A 21,244-nucleotide genomic window follows, 5' to 3' on the forward strand; every position below is an offset into this window, starting at 1 on the left:
ATCAAATGAATAATAGCTTCCACTTGACAATCAGTAAAGTGCCTCTTCTCCTGTGGATTTAGTTTTTAATGATGATTAGAGAGGATGGGCCCCTAAAATTTCTCTGGTAGGAATGACCTCCTATTAATTTCTGTTACTTGAAATGCTGAATTCAAAGCTATTTTACAGCTGCAAAACCAAAGGCACTGACATAAAGGAACTATTATCTTTGTAATTGTAGCAACAAGTACTAAATTTGTCATTGATTAAGAGAGACTTTTAAACTTTATGACTCTTCTGTTGTCAATGTCCCTTACATAACGTTCTGGGCTACCCAGATTGCTGTCCTTTGGAAGTAAATGTTTGCTAAAGCGTGAAAGCCTATCTTGTGTATTAGGGACCCTTCCTCTGGTACTGCCTTGTTTAATTTAATTCCTTCACATGTTTTTTTCTGACATTTGGTACTGATGGTTGTGAGAAGCCAAGGGCATGTTTCCCTGTGTGGAGCATGGGAGAGCCCTTTCCAGGTGTGTGGTCAGGGTGGGAGGAGTGCTTTGGCAGTGGGGTGCATCACAATGAGAACAAATAAGTAAATCCCAGTCATCATTTTCCCCACGAACAGAGAGATTTTTTGTGCTCTGCTGAGTAAAAAACCTGGGGATTTTAAAGCAGAAGGATTTAATTGCCTTGAAAATGGAGACCTGCAACACATATCCCGTGCAACTTGCATTTTTTGTTTTGTTTAAAATAAAATTGTAGAAGAAAACTTTGGAGAATGCTGTTAGATCCTCTGTGTTGTTGTTTTAATTGGGAGTCGCAGGAAAGGCTGATTAGGAGTTAGTTCTTGATTAAAATGTAGAAACAAATTGTAGTCTAGTATTCTGTCCTTGGGTTGCTGCTGCTGCTGGCGGCTCAGGACAGCGTGCACCACACAGCGTTTAACAACTCGGTGTAATTTGACGGAGCTATAAGTTACTTTGTGTGATCAGCTCTGAAGGTCCCAGAGGTGCCTGTGTCCCTGCTAGCGAGCCCCGAAGGGCAGCAGAAGGCTGGGCTGTTGGGGAGGCTCACAGGGGCTGGCTGCCCCCCGCCCTCATCCCGGGGACCACCGCGGTGGCAAGGAGCCTCTTCCAGCCCTGGCTGCCACAGCCACTGCAGGGGCCAGCCCAGGACAGAGAGCCTGCCTGGGAGCCTGGCTGGCCCTCCACGCTCCCTGCAGCAAGGACAGAAATGGTAGAGGAAAGCAAGAAAGGAGACCGCATTCATTAATCATCATGGGCATGAGGCTGTAACTAAATGAACAAAGTGAGTACTTGGGGTGAGTAAAATAGGCTTCAAAATGAATTCTAGAGCCAAAGGTGGTTTCAGAGGGCTTCCCTGGCATGCCACGCTGTGATGAAGTGTTAGCAGAGGATGAGTAAGGATCACTGTAATGAGAAATGTTTGTCAGAGCAGGTCCTCAGACTTGTTACTCATGGGGCTGCGGCTGCCTCAGTGTGTTGGACTTGACTCCCTGCAAACTGAGCCCTCTGCATGCATCTGAATCATGGTGAGAGGAAGCTTTGGCATCTATGGATAATACTTAGAGGGATGCTGAAGGGAAAAAATTATGAGAAAAACCTAAGACCACTACCCATATTACTGCATGTAGCAATGAGATGTGAGGAAAAACTGAAAATACAAAAATTAAGGGAGTGAGTTGTAACTACTTGCTTAGAATATTTTAAAATATTATGTTCTGAATTTAATTTTTTTTATTCATATGATTTTTTTTAATTTGTGAAAAAATGATTAGTTTTTCATAGTAAAAGACTGACTTTGAATAAAAACTTAGAACTATTAATTTAAACTTCTAAAACTGAATTTTGGATTGGATATTGAAACTGCCGGTTTCTCATAACTGACCTTTTTCCCTACATACAAAATTACTGTTGATGAATCAGCACATTTTTTTATATAAACGTTTCTCTAAAACCTCTTGGCAGGCAATGTAAGTATAGACAACATGTGCGCAGAGATAGAAATTTATTTCTGGACCTGGTATGTGTATTGTGGGAGTTGGAATTTTCTTCAGTTTGGCCATGAGTGAAAATTATCTTGTGAATATTTTCTGTAGATACATCCTTTGGCTTCCTTAGTGTGTTGTGTTGTATTGCAGTTTTTTGCCATGTCACCAAAATCTGAAATGAGCATTTTGGAGTGAGACATTGTGTGTGCAGGTCCAGCTGCTGGGTGCTGTGCCCCTGGCCTGGCACTGGCGCAGCAGTGCTGCGGGTGTGCTGCCAGCTGCTGTGGAATTGCACCGTGTGGCGGAGAGCAGAGCCAGAGGAGCCTGAGCTGCTGGTGCCCTGCAAGGGGAATTTGTGGGGCATTCTGGCCCTTGCTGGTTTTCCTCCTTTTAGCCACTGGGATCTGCACTAAACAATTTCATAATCGTACTTTATGGCTATTGGCAGAAGTTGGCTTTCATTTAGCAAGGAGTGACCTATCACTTAGAATTCTCACAAATGATGTGTGATCAGTTAACAGTGTTTAAACTACATTTTTCTGTCATCAGATGTGTAGTTCAGGGAATTTTCACTGAAACTATTGGAGCTCTTTTCAAGGTTTGGAGAATACAACAGACTATCCAATGCTGACAACAATTAATTGCTTTTGTGAGATGTCACAACACTTCAAAAATCATCATGTGCTTTAAATTCAGGGGACTATGAGACTGTTTCAGACACTGCTGTTAGTAAGCACTACTGTGACAGTGACCTGTGTGTGACCAAGGTAACACTGAGCCAGGAATGTAATCCTGGCTTGTGGTTTAGTGATTGGAGAGGCAGAGGAGTGTCCAGAACATCTGGTTACACTATGAGGATTCATTTTCTCCCCTGGCAGAGGCCGTGCACCATACCCTGTAGACCTTCAAAGTTCATGCTCAAGCTACATTGTGGTAAGAAAGGTGCTTTTGCGAAGTCTGTCCTACTAACAAATGGCCTTTGCACAGTTATGCACCTTCAAGAAAATCCAACATCTTATTCAGTAATTGATGACCCATTTGGCCTTTCTTTTTGCACTTCCTTCATCACAGAAGAACATCCCAATATTTACTCTGGGGTTTCAGTGTAAATGCTGGCACTATGGACATCCTTTTTAAGGCTGTGGCAACCTAGTATTTGTGTTTTAATGTAAATTTAAATATATCTGGACTATTTCAGAGGCACCAGCATCGTCTATGGAGCTCTAAGTTGTACATCTGTGAAAGCAAAATAAGGTACTGTGTAACACCTTCCCAAGAATGCTGCCAGGACATTGAGTCAAATTCAACTCACATATGTTAAAATTTTGAGTGTATTGTTTCAAGTTAATGAGTATAGCTTTAACTCAAGACAAAAACAAAAGCTCAAACCAGGTGAATACGGCTCTGAACCACACAAGAATTTCCCTCGTGATTTTTTTTTTTTTTTGATCTTTAAGTTCAAATGAATAACGTAATCAAATTACTTTATAAGAATGGTAAGCTTTAAAATGTTTTATTCCAGTAGTGTGGCTTGGTCATTTTGTGGTCAGTCTGTGTAACTCAGAATGTGGTAAAAATAATTTATTGCAGGTATTATGAATAAAAATTAGTTTAGAATAAAAATGGTTTAGAAACCAGCCCTTGAGAAATTCTTATGATTTTATCTTGTAGAAATTAATAGGACTCCTTTGTAAAGCTTTGTCACAGAGATGTATTTTGTAGGTAATCAAGTTTTAGAGAGAATTAGTAATTTTCCATATGAAATCTAACTCTTCTAACTCTTATCTTCATATTTTACTAATAATTAAGAACAACTATATTTGTTTTTTTTCAGGAAGACTCTTCCCCATTTCAGTCTCCATTTTCTAACTATACCAAAAACCCCCAAAAAACCCCAAAACAAAACAAAACAAAAATCCAACGAAAACAACAACAACAAAAAACCCACAAAAAAAACCCCAAAACATGGCCAAATGTTTCAAGGACTTGTTAAGCCCTGAAACCTTCTGAAATCTAAACATGCAAGACAAAGGAGCTAAGACTGAAGCTTCCCACAGCAATCCTCTGACAGCTGCCTCAGCTGGGTTCAGAGATGCTCACATGTCTTCTACTGCTGTAAGCTGCAAGTTGTTACCTGCGCTGCAAAACAGAATGATGGTCCTGAGGTTCATTCTTTGTTAGCTACAGCTGCTTTTCCCATCATGGAGTAGATTCTTCTCACACAGATGGTCAAGGTCTTCTTTTATCAGCTGGAGATCAGACCACAGAAATTTCTGAAAATCTGGATGGAAGTGGAATAAAATCTACTGCTTTATTATTTTGGGTTTAGTGTATTTTGTACAGTTTTTATAGGTCTGAGCTATAAAGGGAGAGTCTTTCTTCTCAGGGAATACAACATTTGTTAACAGATCACAAGAAAATGCTTCAGCACAACCTCTGAGACTCTGAAAGTCTTCTTGATAATTTCTGATGCCTAACACTTTTTTAAAATTCTTAATCGGCTGATTTTTACCTCTGCAATAGGCACAAGACCTTGAAAATAATAGAAATTCCACCAAGTAAAAATTGACTTTTGGGCAGCTCTTGAGGGGAGGGAGGTGGACTCTAGTGTGTCTACAGTCCAGTGCCCACTTTTGCCTGGGAATTATTCAGCAGTCATAGCAGAAAAGAAAGCCAAGTAATTTATGCAACATCTTTGGCATAAAGCCTCTATATCACTGTGGCAGAATGATTTCTGATGTGAGCTAGAACACTGCCTTTATGGATAGATAGATGTGCCCTAAAATCACAGTTTCTGATCCCCCTGAGTGGCTGGAGGCAAATGCTGCCCCACTACTGCACAGGTGATGAAGATTTGGCTCCATTGACTAAATGACAGCAAAGTCTTGGTTCACTTCCAAAGGCTTTTACAAGAATGACTATGAATCTTGGCTTCTCCAGAGTGGTGTTCCTGAGAAAGTGCCTAAAAAACCACTTAGACCCCATTGAAGATGGAGTTTAATCGTTTCTGTTCCCAAGTGATTACTGCTTGCTAGAGGAAAATTGGCTGAAATATTCTAATAGTTTCCTGAAGTCAGTATGAATTTGGCTTGAGTTGGTAAACTGCAGAGCTGTAGTATCTAAGATCTGGGATGGAACAATAACTATTCCAATATTCCCAAGGAGCATGGGTAAAAAATGAACATGTTTAGGGCTCTGCTTGTTAATATGGGAATAGTAATAGATGTGCATTGTGAAATTTAAGATCCAAACTTGTTGCCCTTGCTCTTGCTGTGGTAATCAAAATTATTATATTTTCCCAGTATCATCATACTGATCATCCAAAATGCAAAGGCAGAACATGATGGAGTTCAGTGACTCACACCAAAGAAAACAATGCTTAATTATCTTTAATAAAAGCTGCATTTTTCAAAAAACTTAAGTCCCAGAACAGCCATGTTAAGGCAATCTGGTATTTATCAGTGAACACAGCCCCTTCGTGGGACATGTAAGTGTTTGCCACAACATATGGGGAAGAACTGATTGATCCCTGAGTGTCCACAGCAGTGTGGGGGTTTGTCTCTGGAGGGTGCTCTGCCCTGGCCCACCCCAGTGCTGTAGGCCCCTGGTTTATTCCCTTTCTTCACCCATGTTTCATTATGCATGTCAGTGAGAGGACAGAAATGAGCTGTTAGAAACTCTCATTCACCCCAAAAAGCTGCAACCACTCAAAGACCAAATTTAGGCTAATTATTTGATAAGCAATTAGATGGGAGAGGTACAGGAAAAAATGCGTATCCAGAACCAGCAGGGTTGTAATGAGCTGAATTCTGCTGGTTGTGTCTGTGATGTGCAAACACCTCTGTGAAAGGCTGACTGTTACTGTAGCCACTTCTATGGCTGCTCAGACCTCTCCAAGAACCTGCTGTTCAGTCGCACCTGTGATTTTTTTGGTAGCAGCAATACTTTTCCTCTTTCTTCTATAGACAAAGCTGGTTGTCTCCTTCTCACCAGACACAGACAGCCCTCTTGCTCCTGGAACTGCCTTTTGCCCCTCTCTGTGTGACAACATCAAAACAGTCCGACAGAAAAATAAAGTAAAAACATGTTTTTTTCCAAATAACAGAGAAGAAAATCTAACCACAGAAGAATAGAATTGTTAAGGCTGGAAAAAAACTCTCTAAGATCAAGTCCAGCTATCAATGCAGCATCACTCATATTCACCATCAAACCATGTCCTTAAGTAATACAGCCCATGCCTTTTGAACATTTACAAGAATGGTGATGCCACCATTGCCCTGGGCAGCTGTGCCAGGGCTTTACAACCATTTCCATGAAGATTTTTTCCCCTAATATCTAATCTAAACCTTCCATGGTGCAACTTGAGATCATCTCCTCTCATCCTGTCAATGGCTCTTGCAAGCTAGATTCACTGGGAATAATATGGCCCCAATCTCAAGCTCAGTGGCCCTTGGCCCTGAGCACTTTTGAGCACCACTCAAGGCTTCCTGGGCTGATGTGGTTTGTGAGAAAAGCACAGTGAAGCACTGAAGTGGTGCTGCTTGTGCAGGACTGTGAGGTGGGTTTTGGTGCCACATTCTTCTGCCAGTGGCACATAACCTTGCTTGCCCAGGGGGTGGCCAGACTGTGGGATGAGAGCAGACAGCTTGGATCAAGGGAGGGAAGAGCAAAACCACAACTTTGTTTCCCAAACTACTGAAATAATTCTCCTTGCTTTGGCACAGATTCTTAATCTTCTCTTGTTGCTTCCATGGGACTTCAGTATGTGTTTAAGCGCATGTTTGATTAGTCTCCTAGATTAGGAACCACTGAAAACAGATAAAGTGCCTTGTATAAGGGTATGCAAGCCAAAAGAACGGTTGGCACGGCAACAGCTGAAAGATTTCTCTAGTGCAAGAAACTAGAGTACCCTGAGCAGAAGACTGCTTGTGTCTCCTAGTCTGTCCATCTGATGACTGCCAGGAAGTCCAGCCAGCACCTGGATCCTCCCAGCCACTGAAAGGTGGTCAGCCCTTGCTCATAGCTGGGTGACTGGGTAGAGACAATCTTATTTTTTGGTAACTTTGCTCATCACTACATTGTATTTATGAAATCTCCAAGTGGACCAAATTTAGCCTTCACTCAGGAATTTTTTGTATAATTGTTCCTGCCTCTTAAGTCAAATCTGTGTTTGATCATGGCTTTTTCTCTAGCCACAGACATATCCAGTGCAGCCCACACAGTCTCGCAAGAAGACATCTGTACACTGACACATTTATATGACTTTTGAACATATTATCATGGGTACTTTAGTCTTGGCCCAACAACATGCATAGAATTATGGAATATCCTGAGTTGAAACGGACCGCTGAGAACCCTTGAGTTGAACTCCTGACTCCGCATGGAGCAACTGGAAACTTAAACCATGTATCAGAGAGCTTTCTCCAAAGATCTCTTAGGCACTGGCAGGCTTGTGGCTAACTAAAAAAGTTGTTATTTTTTGTTACTATAAGTAGCAAGTATGTAATGTCTCATGTTGGTACGTAGGCAACTATATTACAGGTAAGGTTCCAGCGCTCACGAGTGTATAGCCTAATTCCTGAGTTTCAGAACCTTTAGAAATAATTAGTAGTGATGAAGACTACTCTTTTGTTCAGCTGTTAACTTTTAACACTGAAGAGTGAATAGGGTCTTGACCATCAAAAATGCTGAATAAGTTGAATTTTACAGGAGATGCCATGATGAACAATGCTACTGTGACCTTGCTGTTTATTGGGCTGGGTTTGTAATACCACAGTGTTTTGAAAAAATCATTTCCATATGAGTACTGGTGTGAGATTTTCCTTTCTGAGCATACCTTCCTCAGCTTGTCATGGTTTTCACTGCCATGGAGCTGTGAGCAGGAACCTATCTGTTTTCAATTGGTTTCCAGAACACTCACATATTTAGACTGTGCAGTTAAAACTGATTTATATTGTGGATATGAAGTTGCAGTTACAAACTTCTATTGAATAATCATCATTGGTAAAGAAAAAGCTGAGACATGCTTCAGAGAGATGAAATATCTCTGAACCCATGGGCTTTCATCTGAGTGGCGAAGTACAGAGCCATCTGCTATCATCCTGAGGGCTGAGAAGGGCCTGGAATGTTCCATCATCAGTCTGCTAGGAGATCTCAATTTGATACTGAGTGTTATGCAGTATGTGGTAATGGATGTTGGAAGGAAAATCCCAAATAAGGTCAAACCTCTCTTTGCTTTTCTTGCCATAGTCCTGCTTCAGAGGGAGCTCTGTTCACTAATCATGATACCATGGTGGGCATGAGGGCAGTCCATGCTGAACCATGTGTGGTTACAGCTAGAAGGTGACTTTTAACAACGCCTGCCTCTGCTATTCTGTTGGCTCTTGCTGGTTGGCATGTGCCTGCGGGCACGGTTTGGGTGTGGAGAGTGCACTTGTGTTTGGCAAAGGAGACAAAGACTCTGGACATTAAATTTCAGTCCCCTGCTGTGGCATGACATCTGTGTGCACTTGGGTAAATCACTCAGTTTCTTGGTGTGCTTCCACTCATTTTCTGCAAAATAACTCACAACTGCATTTCTTAGGGGTTTTACAAAGGAAAATATACCAGGGGTGGGGAGATGTGCAGTTTCTACCTGAGCCTTGCAACCACACCAGTCCTCCCTGGGGTCCTTGAGTGTTTCACTTCTGCCAGTTGTGGTGGAAGTCTGTGGTCCCTCAGTGCAGAGGAAAAGTTTAGATTAACAACTGTGTATTCCTTATACTCACATTCACCTGTCAGTTTTGCTCAGTCTCCCAACATGATCAAGTCATACAGGAATGAGTTGAAAGGTTTGGATTTGTAATTAAAACAGGAACACATGGCTTAGTTTCCTTCTACCTGTTGCAGAATGGGGAGCACAGAGCACGTAAGACATGAAGCTGGATGCAAACTTTCTAGAGGAACTGAGTAATCATCTTGGCGATACTGCCCGGGGCTCACTGGCTGCTTTTGATGCAGCTATAGGGTTACCAGAGGATTGCTCACATCTCTCTGGGATTTTGATGACATTTCCTTTCACTCTCTGTATCTCTTCTATTAATTTGTAAGAGGGCATAAGTTTCTAATTAGGCTAAAGGTGTCCTAGCCATGTTGTTCCCTCAGATTCTTTCTCAAGGAATGAAAACTGAAAAGAACAGACTCTTGACAGAATTTTGGCTCTGGTCTTTGGCTGGTATTGAGTCAAAATGTGGTGTGAAAAGTGTAGGCTTACACTGTTTCCATCTGCAGTGAGTAATAATGGATTGCAGTGAGTAATAATGGATTGCAGTGTTTGGTTTGAGTATCAGCTGCCTTTGCAGCTCAAACCTAGCATTTGTGTGTCTGTCTGGGGATTTCTCTGGGGTTGGTTCTGCACACAAATGCTCAGGTCTGTGTCCAGAGACACAGCTGGCACCCACAGGGCTCCATCACAGTGCTGGCACCAGGAACCCACAGCACAGGCTGAGCTCCCTCACACAAGGCTGTTATTTGGGCAGGATTTGTAACAACTCAGACTGCCTCAGAGACCCCCTTGACAAAATTCAGTGGCTGATGCTTGCAGAGAGCTGCCTGAGGCTCTGCGCTGGATGTGCCTCCACAAACCATTGGGCAGTGCAAGAGAAATGAGTGTTTGGTACAAGAGTTATCAGCAGGTGCTTTATCTGCTGCTTTGGGCATGCTACAGCCACAGTCTGAGGCTAAAGCTCATGTTAAAAGGGGAACTGTTATTTGCTTGTGGAAAGACAGGTAAAATAGGACATATATTTAAGTCACACAGAGAATCTACTGGAAAGCAAAATACAGAGATCAATTCTCTCAAGCCGGGGGCCTCAACTACAATTACAAACTTGTTTCATTCTATTTTACTTGCACTTTCATCAGGAGCTTGTTTTGTTAAATTCTTAGAGGTCTCAGTGTTGCCTATGACAGGAATGAGGCAGTGCAATGGTTCATTGCCTGCAGCACTTGCCATGATAAAACTGCTCGTGTTAGTATGTATGTTTATTTATATACCCAGGAAACTCTTCTTGCAGTTTACTTTTACTTGGTCTAATTGTACATTCTCCATCAAATTACCAAACCTTGGTATCCTACTGGAAACCACCCTCTATGCTCAATTTGCTCAAAGACTGACCTAAGCAGGAGTGTTTTGATATCAATGCCAGGCTCTGATTCATTGGAAGCATATCTTGCTCCAGATTTAAGACTGTAACTTGGTAACTTGGACAGGTGTGTCATATCTGTGTGTTGATTGTTATGGCACATGTATTTAAGCTGTTAATGCAGCAGAGGAATTCAGAACTGTCCTTGTTACTGTCAGGCAAAAGACCACTAAGGTTTGGAACAGTAAGAAGTAATTGTTTGTGAAATTTTCTCCTTTAGTTTTGCCCTTAATCGTTTTTCTGACCTAGGTCCAGGGTTGGTACCAGCTGATGCCAGGAGATCCTAGGCCCCCAGGCCTTCTCAGCAGCTGTGCTGCAGTGGTGTGTTCTCTGGCTGTGTAGCAGCTAGAGAAGGATATGAAACTCCCTGGGACACCCTGAGCCCTGGATGGGTGACACCATTGTCACCTTGTCTGCAGATGACAGTGAGGTAGCAGGAAGCAAACAGAGGGGCTTGTGTTCTGAAACAGATAAAACTGAAATTATTTTCTGAGCACATTTCATCCACCTCTAATTTTAATATTTTAAGGTTGTATTAAAAAGCAAACTGAGGAACAATCTTCTGGAGTGTCTCATCCATAGCTGTGAAGATCCACATCTTTTCCACAGAGAGGTAGTGTTGCTGTGCCTGTTATTTTAGATTTGAATTCCAGTCTTTTAAAATGCATTTTTCCATTTGATTTGTGTGCTACTTTAATTTTCTGTTCCCTGCACACATAACAGTTATGATAATTCCAAACAATTACTATGATAATAGTCTGAAGAACTGATGGGTACTATGAACTGTAGGAAGAATCTGAAGCATGTCTGATATGAAACTGAAAATAACATGACTTTATGTGATAACCAAATAAAAAAATGTTGTGAAATCCCTTTCGGGTAACAAGAGCAAGAATAAAAACCATATTCTGTGTTTGTTGGAGACATACATCATGTTTCACTGGTGAAAACAAACAGAGCAGGCAGTGCATTTGAGTGGGGCTGTACTTGTATACAATGAGCTCATCTGGGTCCAGGTGCAGCCATCAAGGAAACATTTGATACTGTGAAGTTCCTTAAACTTCAAATGCTGGTATTTCTAGAAAGTGAGTTATTTAATGTAAGTGTAAATACCAGGCAAGAAAGGGAGCTGCTTTTCATAGCTTAGGAAGTCATGTGCATTCTCAACATAAATATAATTAACCACTTCATACCTTTGCACACCAGGAAAAGGTTTGATGATGTAGGAACTGTGACATTAGCCCCCGGTACTCTGTTGATACTTCAAACTGTGGCAGCATCGCCTGCACTTTTGCCAAAAGCTAGACGTGAGTTGTCTTCTGCTTGCGAAACAGCCCTCCTGCCCCAGATCAGAGGCTGTTCCCAGCTGCTCTTTGCAGACTCAGCTGGGTGATTTTTCCTGCCTTCACACCCCTGGGCTCTTTCCTAGAACCAGCCTAGGAGGGTGTCCTGACCATGGCATGTCAGAGCAGACCTGTGGCTGCCATCCTGCCCAGGGTGGAGGGGTCCTGGCTGGGACCAGGGGCTGGGCCTGGGCAGGACTGGCCACTGCAGGGGCTGGGAGCAGCAGATTCCCACCAGCTGTTGGGTGCTGTGTGTGCACCCAGTGTAAGAAAAGCCTGATGATTTTCATGGATGTGTTGAGAATTGAACTTCAGTAAGGAAATTGCTTTAGGCTAAGCAAAACATTAATTTAATATTAGTAAGGAAGACATCCTCCAACAGCATTCTAAATATTTTTTTTCAACATTGCAGAGCAGTAACTAATATTTTTTTTATTCTTTGCCTCTTTTTTAGAATGATTTTTAACCAGTCTATCAAGTTGGTAAAGAAAAAAGACAGTAAATGGTCCCTTTGTCATGTTGTTGAGTGGGGGGGACATCAATGCAGTTTAACACCTTAGGGAGGGAATTAAATAAAAGTTGGTTAGAAAAACCCTAGGTCAAGCTCCACTGTCTGCAGATGTTTATTCTCCTAAATACAGATGCCAAATCTCTTCAGATTCTAAAGGCTGTTTTACACTTGTTTCTCAGTTTCTAATACTAGATAAAACTCCTCATGAGTATTGTTTAAAATTCTTACGTTTTGGCCTTCATTGGCATATTTAGATCCTGAAATGTACTGGTCATACCTTTGTGCGGGACCAGAAATAAATTACCCTGGGTCAAGTTCTGTTTATACAGTGGACTGCTCTTGCAGAATTACCTCCTTGACTTAATAACTTCCTTTTGGATGACATTGCTGCCAGAAAGAAGACAAATTGGCCAAGGTCAGCGTGCGGATCAGCTCAGTGTGTAGGAGGAAATTGTAGCGGATCAGCCAAATTGCGACGGGTCTGGCTGCTGGCAGCGTGGCTCGGCCCGTGCCGGCACTGAGTGCACAGCTCCCCCAGCCCAGGGCTCTCCAGCAGGGTCGTGCTGCAGCCAATTCCAGCCTTTCTGGAGCGGGCAGAGTTCAGCTGGAGCAGTGACTGTGAAGCAGATCAGCGCAGGGATCCTTTTGGATCTACGCTGAATGTCAGCAGCTTTCAGACTGCTTGTGCTAAACGTGGGCTACCCAGCTGTACCCAAAGTGCTCCTGGGTCTCTGCAGATGTCACACTGTGAGACCTGCCTGCATGTTCCTCTCGCTCATTCCTGCAACCTCTTTGAAATTGTTGTCTTACAAGTAGCTGGGAGCTGAAAGCTTGCAGCTGAGCCTGTTCTCATCATCCACAACTGCAGGGGGGAGGATGCTGAATTTGCTTCCTGATGAGTGACATTGAGGCACAGGACTGAAGGATTGGATCCTCATCCCATAATCCCACTCTTGATGAGTACCTTGGTGCTTCTCTTTGTAGATCTGTATGTTATAATAGGCCACATTATGCTAAATAGAACATGTTATGTTATACAGAATGTATTATATATTTGTTATATATTTAATGTAATTTATCTTACTTATATACATGAAGCCAAGCAAATCTGAGTTGGTGAGGAACAGTTCCGCTGAAGTCAGTGGCTTTATATTGTATGGAATTGGTGGTAAGAGAGTAGTGGAAGCTGCAGGTATTGGCCAGAGTGGAACCAAAACTTTTGTAGAGCCTTTGCAGAAAGTGCTTGAGAAGTTGAGCTGCCCCTCGGCCCCCTGCCCATCTCACAACCTGCCCTATTCCCTGGGGCAGGGGCAGTGTGAGCCACTCTTGCAGCGCTATTACTGCACCTCAGCCCCCTCCAAAGTGCACTTCCATAGCTCAAGCACAGAGGGGAAAAACCAGCAGCCAAACTGCAAAACATTTAAAATGGTGGCGTTACATTTTCCCTTTGCAAATTCTTCTATTTCTTCTGTGTTCTACAAAAAAGAAATGCAAAAGCCTCCTTTTAATTAAGCTCTTTATCCTTTGAAGTTATTTTGGACTTTTTTTTTTCACATTGGTGATGTAATTTATGTAAATAATCGTCTATCTACGAAAGGAGCGTGTCTGTCAAAAGCTGAAATAAAAAACATCCGTCATTTTGAAGTGATTAACATTCTCCAGATGTTTAAATCATCAGATTTCAGAAGTTTTCCTTTGTTGTGATAATGATATAGTATCCAGAACAAGAATGTTTACTTTTTTGTAGGGGTCAAACATAGATTTTTCACAATCCTATTAAAGCAAGCAGTTTATTGTAATTGTATGTGCAGATGAAAGCATATGCAGTTATTATTATTTCCCTTAATTGTAAACTGCTGCTGGTAATTTTACTGTAAAGCTGAAACAAAAGGAACATACTTGAAAGGACCACCACTGCCCACTTATGTAATCAATTTATAGATGTCAAGTTTGTACCAAGATGGTTATCCCTCTCCTCGAAGGCCCGGTGACAGGCTACCACCCTGCAGCGCAGTCTCTGCGCCGGGGGCTGCCGGGGGGCACAGGAGATGTAGCTGATAATGATTAGTGACAGCTCTGAACCACTGCACTCCGAATGTGCTCAGTGTCGGGCTGCAGGGAGGAAGTGAGACACACATTCCTTCCTGGTGCTGGACCTCGGGGCTGACCAAGAGAATTTTGCCTGTCCTGCACTGGCCAGCCCACTGTGGTGACTGGAACCACAGCAGCTTGATGTAAGGAAAAGGAGGGGTATCATCTTGGAGAAGGGGTACATGTGAAAATGGACCGTTTCCTTTTGCTCACGTAGTCCTTGCAGAGCAACACCCTTCAATTCTTAAAACTGGCCAACACACAAGACGTGTGGATCTGACAAGTCACCCCACTGGCAAACTCCTCAGAGATAACAAAATGCAACTGGCGAGATCTCTGAGTGGGCTGACTAACAGCAACTGGCCAACCTTCTTCAGTGTTTGTTTTTATCAGAACCTCTCCTGAAATATAAATCTAGGGAAAAAAAAATAAATCCCTGGAAAAACACTAGATAGTTGTTCCACACAAATAACCACAGCATCTACCCCAAGATTTCAACTGGACTGTAACTTTAAATAAGGATTGTTCAAAATACAACATTTTTTCAGTTGACGGAAGGTTCTTGTCAGATGAGCAGATGCACCCTGGGGGAATGTTGCAAAGACAGAGGCAAGCTGGCCCTGTGACCACTGCTGCTCTCTGCCCCCAGTCTCCCCTTGGGGATGGTTTTGGGGTCATCCCCTCTCTGGCTTCAGATGAGCTGTCCTTAGAAAGAGACAAAATCTGTTGGAGCAGTTTCTTCAGTGTCCCACCCAGAGGAGCTGGTGGCTGGTGGCTGATGTTAGTGATGCACTAGACCGTCCAAACTGACATTTTGAAAAACATGTCTGAGGAATAGGTGAATTACAGACATGCATTAAATACCTGTTCTGCTGCATTTGCAGTTTCCAGCACCAGGAAATATTAGTTTTTTTTCCGCTGCCTGTTTTTGCACACAGTCAATAGGACTTGCCTTCTCATGCAGCATCACCTCACATCCCATCACATTACATGGTAAATGTTACATCAATTTTCATGGCATTACGTGGCACGGCCTGGCCCCTGTGCTCCCAGTGCCTATCACACCACTGTAGCTGGGGATTTGGTGCATTTCCATTCTCTGTGGTTGTAGGGATGTGCTGGTGGCCCCTGAAGTGTGTTTTACTGGGTTAGCTGACATGGTTCTTGCCTGCAAATGGACTATGAGGCAAAACTCAGCTATTTCAGAGCAGTAGCAATTAAAGGAAAGAGGTCTATGTGTGTGGCTTCCTGCAGGTGTGCTGATGTGTTCCCGAATCCAAAGCACTGGCAGGTGCTGTGGCTGGACTGGAGCAGGGTGGCCCTGGTGCTGCTCTGCTGCCTTTTCTGCACAGATTCCACTGGGTGCCACCAGCCTGAGGGGCCAGGGTGAGCCCTGGGGTCTGCAGGGCACCAGCCCCCTCAGCTGTGCTTCACACCTCCGGAGACAGCTTGGGAGGTGCTCTAAAATACAGTATGCTAGCAAAACAGATAACTTCTGGAAATAAATGGTATAAATACAAATTCTTGGCTAAACTCTGAGTTTCAGGCAAACTAAACTCAATTCCAGCACCCAATCACCCATCAGTGCTCCTGGCTTACTTCAGTCCTTAAGCAAATTACTTCAACCCTATTTTTCATGTAACTGCAGATCTGATATGTACATAGAGCCAGATGACAACCAGCCAGCTTCATCTGCCTTCTTTCAACTTCATACTTGGAACTAAAGTTCACACAATATTTTCAGAGATATCCACCCCCCTCATCCTCCCTCAAAAAAAAAAAAAAGAAAAAAAAAAAGAAAAAAAAAGAAAAAAAAAGAAAAAGCAGGAGGAAGGCAATGGGAAGATAAAAGACAAACACAAAATGCAGCTCACTTAAAAATATCTCTGCTTGATGGAGGCTAAAAGGTGGCAGCTGTGCCAAAGTAGTGGACCCTAAATCGCTGAGCAAAAAAGAGCAGGGAAGACTCTGATTGCTCCCAGTACTGTGGTGAATGTGTGCTCTCAGCCACAAATCAAGCAAGCTAAAAAAAAAAAAAAAACCCAAAAAAAAAGACTCAATCAAGGCAATAATGGCCTCCACTTCACAATCAGACAAGTGCTTCTACTTCAGAAATCCTACCATTTATGGCTGATTGCTAACCCTGGCCTCATTTCTAATCTAAAGGGTGAGTAATAATTTGGAAAAGGAATTATAACAACTTCCCAGCCATTTGGTAAATTGTCATTACTTTAAAGGGGTGTTGGGGAGCTGTTGCTGTTTGTCAGATATTTTTTTCCTGCTAGCGCTCTCCTACTTCCACCACCCCTTTTCTCCTTGAGCTCATACTGGAAGGGAAGTAATTTACAGTGGAAATAGGTAAGAAAGAAAAGTCTGGAGGGATCCTCTGGCCGTGGAACTCTGACGTGTAGAAGCTGACATGAAGCACAGGAAAGGGAAATGGCTCTTCCCTTTGCCCAGAGATTGATGCAGGGATCAGGGGTGCTGATCTGAGCACTGTTCCCAGCCCAGGGGTTCCTGTGCGAGTTCCCTAGAGTGGAAACCTTCTGCATTGGGAACTTCCCAAAGGAAAGGATGGTGGTGCTGGGGTGCTGGTGCAGTGAGAGCCTGCTGCCCACCTGACACCTCAATGCAGCCCCGCTGGCCTTTGGCCTCCCCCGGCCCAGGGCCACCCAGCTGGATGGAGCTGGTGCTTTGCTGTCCCAGTCCTGCCTGGACCGTCTGGAGCAGGCAGAGACAAGTAACTATTTGACCCATAGGTTATCCTGATGCGAAGGACCTGATGGAACCCTGAGCTGCATCTATTTCCTGGTTCAAGCAGGGAGAACTGCATCTGGAAATATTTCAGTATTTACGTGAATATTTTTTTCCATCTTCTGCAAGTCTATTGTGATTTTCACATGCACATCAGAGTTGATCTTAGAGGTTATTCCAACCAAAGTAATTCTGTGATTCTATATTTTCTAGGGAGAAAATATCAAAACAGAGGACTTGGACAATGTTCCTTCTGGCCATCACCTGAGGGCCACAGCTGCCCTGGACAGGTCTAAGGACTTTGCCTGGTGCTGCTGTCCTCAATGACAGTGTGTATAAAAACAGATAAAACTTGGAGAAAAAAAGAATCAGGGGGAACCTGTGCTGGAGAAGACCTGTGCACAGCTTCACCTGGGTATTATCTATTCTAATCCAGTGGAAATCATGACAGTGTTTTGATATGAGCAGACATTTGTGATCAAAATACCTCTTATTTCAATGATTCAAGGACAAAATGGGATGCTATTGTCTCCCTGGATGAACGTGAGATGTTTTGTGAAAGGTACGATCAGTGTGTTTGGAGAATGACAAAATTTCCTTCCTATCTTGGGAGGTAACTGCAGCACCAGCTGTGCAGCACTGAGTCCCTTACTCCTGGTTTGTGCTGTGAAAGGATCTGTGTCACAGTTATTTATGTCTGTATTTTAAATATGATTTGAAAAGAGACTGATTCAAAAATTTTCAATGACCCGGTGAAATCTGAACTGCTTATAGCAAGACAAGAAGTATAATGCTTCAATCAAAATAGCAACTTGGAATGTGTTTTATTAAACAGAGTTCATTTAATACTACCCCAGAGTGCTGTGGATGTGAAAACACATTCTTGAATTGGAACTTTCATATCTAGGTAATAGGAATGAAGGGAAAATGGTCATTTTTAATATTGTACATTTTGGGACAAATTCTGATCTCATATACAACTACCCACAGCATTCCTGAATATTTTCCAAAACTGGTATGTCCCTGGATTGTGTATGTCACTACGAGGTGAATACGTTACAGGAAAAACAAGTAGACCCTGCACAGAGCTCTAAGTAAAATCCTAGCAAATTTAATTTTCCCATCATTCTCTTTGCAGTATTTTCAAGGTGTTTCAAATGAGAGAAAACATAACAAAGCTCAGGCTAAGTGCGATTGAAGAAAACCCTGAAATAAGGCATCAAGGAATGCAAAGTAACAGAAAAAAGTGGATTGTATGTATAAACTCTGGGTACATTTCCCTTGTAAATATTCCTTGGTTTTTGCTAGCAATGCTATGCAAAAATATTTAAATGAGCATATTATAAAAGAGCAGTGCTGCCCGTGTAACATGGATGCCGAATCTGTCGAGGACGAGAAGTTGGGAAGTGATGGGACCATTTATTTCTCCATTAGCGGAGAATTGCTGATCATCCCAAGGAAATCAGGCTTTTCCTTGCCAGCTGCTCAGCTTTTCGGGAGTTTAAACGGCTTCTGCTATCAGCCGGAGCGAGGCACAAGGGCTGGTTTCTCCCGGCCGCCGGGCGAGCTCCCCGGCCCCGAGCTGCCGGCGCGGGGAACGGGACCGGGACCGGCGGCTGCGGGGGCTCAGCGCTCGTTCGGTGCCCACGCTGGGGGCACCGGGTCCCGCAGCATCCCCGGGACACGGAGCCGAGGAGGGACTGGCGGACCAGGGCAGGCGCGGAGAGCTATGCAATAAAACAGAACTTACGATGTCCTTATTTAGAGAAAGGAAAAATCCTGTTCTGCTCACACGGAGGAACTCCAGTGCCTGTATGAATGAATTCTCCCTCGCCGTTGGTGCTGGTCGTGCCGGCACCTTCCAGCTATGCCCGAGTTCCGAGACAGAGGGAGGGTGCCAGCTGAGCGCCGAGGGAACGTGCCGAGCATCGGGCTCTGCCCGCGCAGCACCGCGCCCACCGCCCGGCCGGGCCGGGCACAGCGGCTGTGCTCTGCAGGCACCTACCAGCCAGCCTCTGAGCTGGCAGCGCTACTCTGCAAAAGTCACAATTACAACTATGAAACCTGACTTGGAGAAAAATACTTCTCTCGGGATCCTGCAGAAAATGAAAACAAGCTTTTCCCCTCCAGTATAAAATTGACCAAACAAAACAGCATATCTGCTCAGGTACCATAAATAAATTGCATTCAGAACGCAGAACAAGATCTTTCATGTAATCTCTGTATGGAATTTGGGTGTCAGTCTCTGATTTAAGGGGAAAAAAAAAAAAACAAAAAAAAACAAAACACTGAGAATTTTCTGACCTTGATCTCAGGTAGCTGCCTGCTGTCACACCACTGCCAGCACAGCATGTTTGACATCAATTCTTACCAGCTTTGTTTTCTCCTGGTGTGAAGAAATGAAGTGTGATTTCCTGAGCAGCTCAGGAAATTTTGATATTTATATAATTTTTAAAGACACAAATTTTTTTAAGACATACCTTTTCAAAGGTTCTTTCACAGAACACCCAGCATATTCCCCTGGGGTACTTTCAACTGGTAGATCAGAAGTGAAACATTTCCCACAATATCCCACTACGTAAAATAAAATTCACAAGACATTACAAAGTAATTGTGTATTTTCAATAACCAGAAGTACAGAAGAGCTGGTAAGCCTCCAGTGCATGATACATTTAATATGATAAATTAAAAAACTTGAGACTGATTAAATTAAATTGAGACTTGGTTAAATTTAAGTGAAGCCCTGGCAGGAGTGGAAGCTGGGAGGTGCAAAGCCACCCTGGTCTGGAGAGGTTTAACCCATGTGCAAACTCTGATTTCACTGCACTCTGCAGCTGTTACTGCTATGCTCTTGTGAACCATGTTAAATATCTGTATTTCAGAGGAACTGTTGCAAGTGAATACTTGTGCTCCTGACATCTGTGATTTGCACGTACAGAATTACCCCAGCGAATGGGTCAAGTGACTTTGTGCCCAAATGCATGGATGTGCTGGGGAGCACAACTGGCTTGGAACCTGTGGCACAGCCACAGGGAATGCTGTGGTGCTGATTTGAGTAGTTTCCTGGTGTGGATGTGAAATGCTATGGGGTGAGAAATGACAATCAGTTCCTGGAGTGACTAAACCCACCTGCCTCCCCTGAAAAACTGAGTGCACATGGAGTGAAATAGTAATTTAAAAAAATTTAACACAGTGAGAGCAAGTATAAAAATACCTTTTAGATTAATTAAGTGGCTAAGCACACTTCCAAATGATGAAGATTTGACAGTTTTAGGAGTCTTGCTGCTTATTGGTGAATTTCCCTGCAGCCATAACCCCCAGAATCCCCTTTTCAGGGGTGCTGCCTCCAGCTGCCTCTGGATGCTCTTCCCAATTGCTGCCTGTGCTCTGCACATTGACAACCCAACAGAATCCCATACAGCAGCTGGAAATAAAACACAGCTTGACAAAATTAACCTCAAAATGAGCTGGTGGTGCTTGGGTGAGCGTGGGGCAAGGTGTAAGGGCAGTGGTGCATGGAAGAAGGTGATGCTGGTCCCAGAACAGTGTCAGGGTGGTGAAACCTCCTCAGCCTCACCCTCTGCAACCTTGGATGGGGTGCAAAAAAAAAAAAAAAAAAAAAAAATCAGAAAAATGTTGCAAAAACTGTTCTACATACTGAAGTAACATGTTTCCCTGATCCTTCTCTGTTTGTCCTGTTGTAGGGTCAGTCTTCAGTAATTGGTGATGATGGGAATAAAGTAACAAGATGTAAACAGGGTAACATTTTTGTGTTAACATGCCAAAAAGTCTTCCTGAATTTTTAATAATTTTTCAGAGGAATGTGGGTCAGTTTCTGACAAACTGTATTTCTCAGAATGTAAATACTGTAGTGCAGTTACAAAGGGTGTTTGGGCTGTTACAGGGTCTGTGGGCACTGCTTCTGGTTGGTCCCTTGAGCCATATCCAACAGACCAGTGCCAGACATTTTAAGAAATGCCACATGCAGAGGAGGGTTCAGACTATTCTGAACAAACTCCCTAAAATCCATAAGCAACAACTACCTCCTCTGTGTGCCCCCCAGGTGGTGAAGAGGGATCTGCAGGAACAGTGGGACTCCCAGCAGTGGTGATGGCAACAGGGGTTCCCCAGGGCTTTGCTAAGGCAGCAGGCTGGGGAGGACCCTCTGCATGGAGGCAGATGTTGCTTTTTGTTGATGGAAGCCCTGGGGTTTCAGTTCAGCCCAGACAGCCAGTTGACCCCCAGAGTGGAGAGGAAAGTCTGTGGAAAATGGTGACTGCAAAGGTGTGTCACAAGCCTGCATCCCAACAATGCTGCAGTAACACCTGTGGTAGAAGTCATGCCCCCACACCTGAGGAGCTGCTGTGCTTTGCCC

The 21,244-nt window shown here is 43.4% G+C and overlaps 2 long non-coding RNA genes across 2 annotated transcripts in view; both read left to right on the plus strand.

Annotated features, from left to right (window-relative positions):
- LOC146766713 (uncharacterized) overlaps positions 1 to 19,094 on the plus strand; it is a 45,766-nt gene extending 26,672 nt beyond the window's left edge. The window contains exon 2 of the long non-coding RNA XR_014956976.1: positions 17,083 to 19,094. This is a non-coding gene — a long non-coding RNA (uncharacterized LOC146766713). The remainder of the gene's footprint in view (positions 1 to 17,082) is intronic.
- On the plus strand, positions 1,153 to 3,935 carry LOC116183892 (uncharacterized). The gene is made up of 3 exons (XR_004148592.2): positions 1,153 to 1,284; positions 3,186 to 3,241; positions 3,822 to 3,935. It is a non-coding gene; the product is annotated as an uncharacterized LOC116183892 (long non-coding RNA).
- Positions 19,095 to 21,244: the final 2,150 nt, after the last annotated feature.

Source organism: Lonchura striata, chromosome 8, assembly GCF_050655825.1.
Source record: "Lonchura striata isolate lonStrDom1 chromosome 8, ASM5065582v1, whole genome shotgun sequence".
NCBI lineage: Eukaryota > Metazoa > Chordata > Aves > Passeriformes > Estrildidae > Lonchura > Lonchura striata.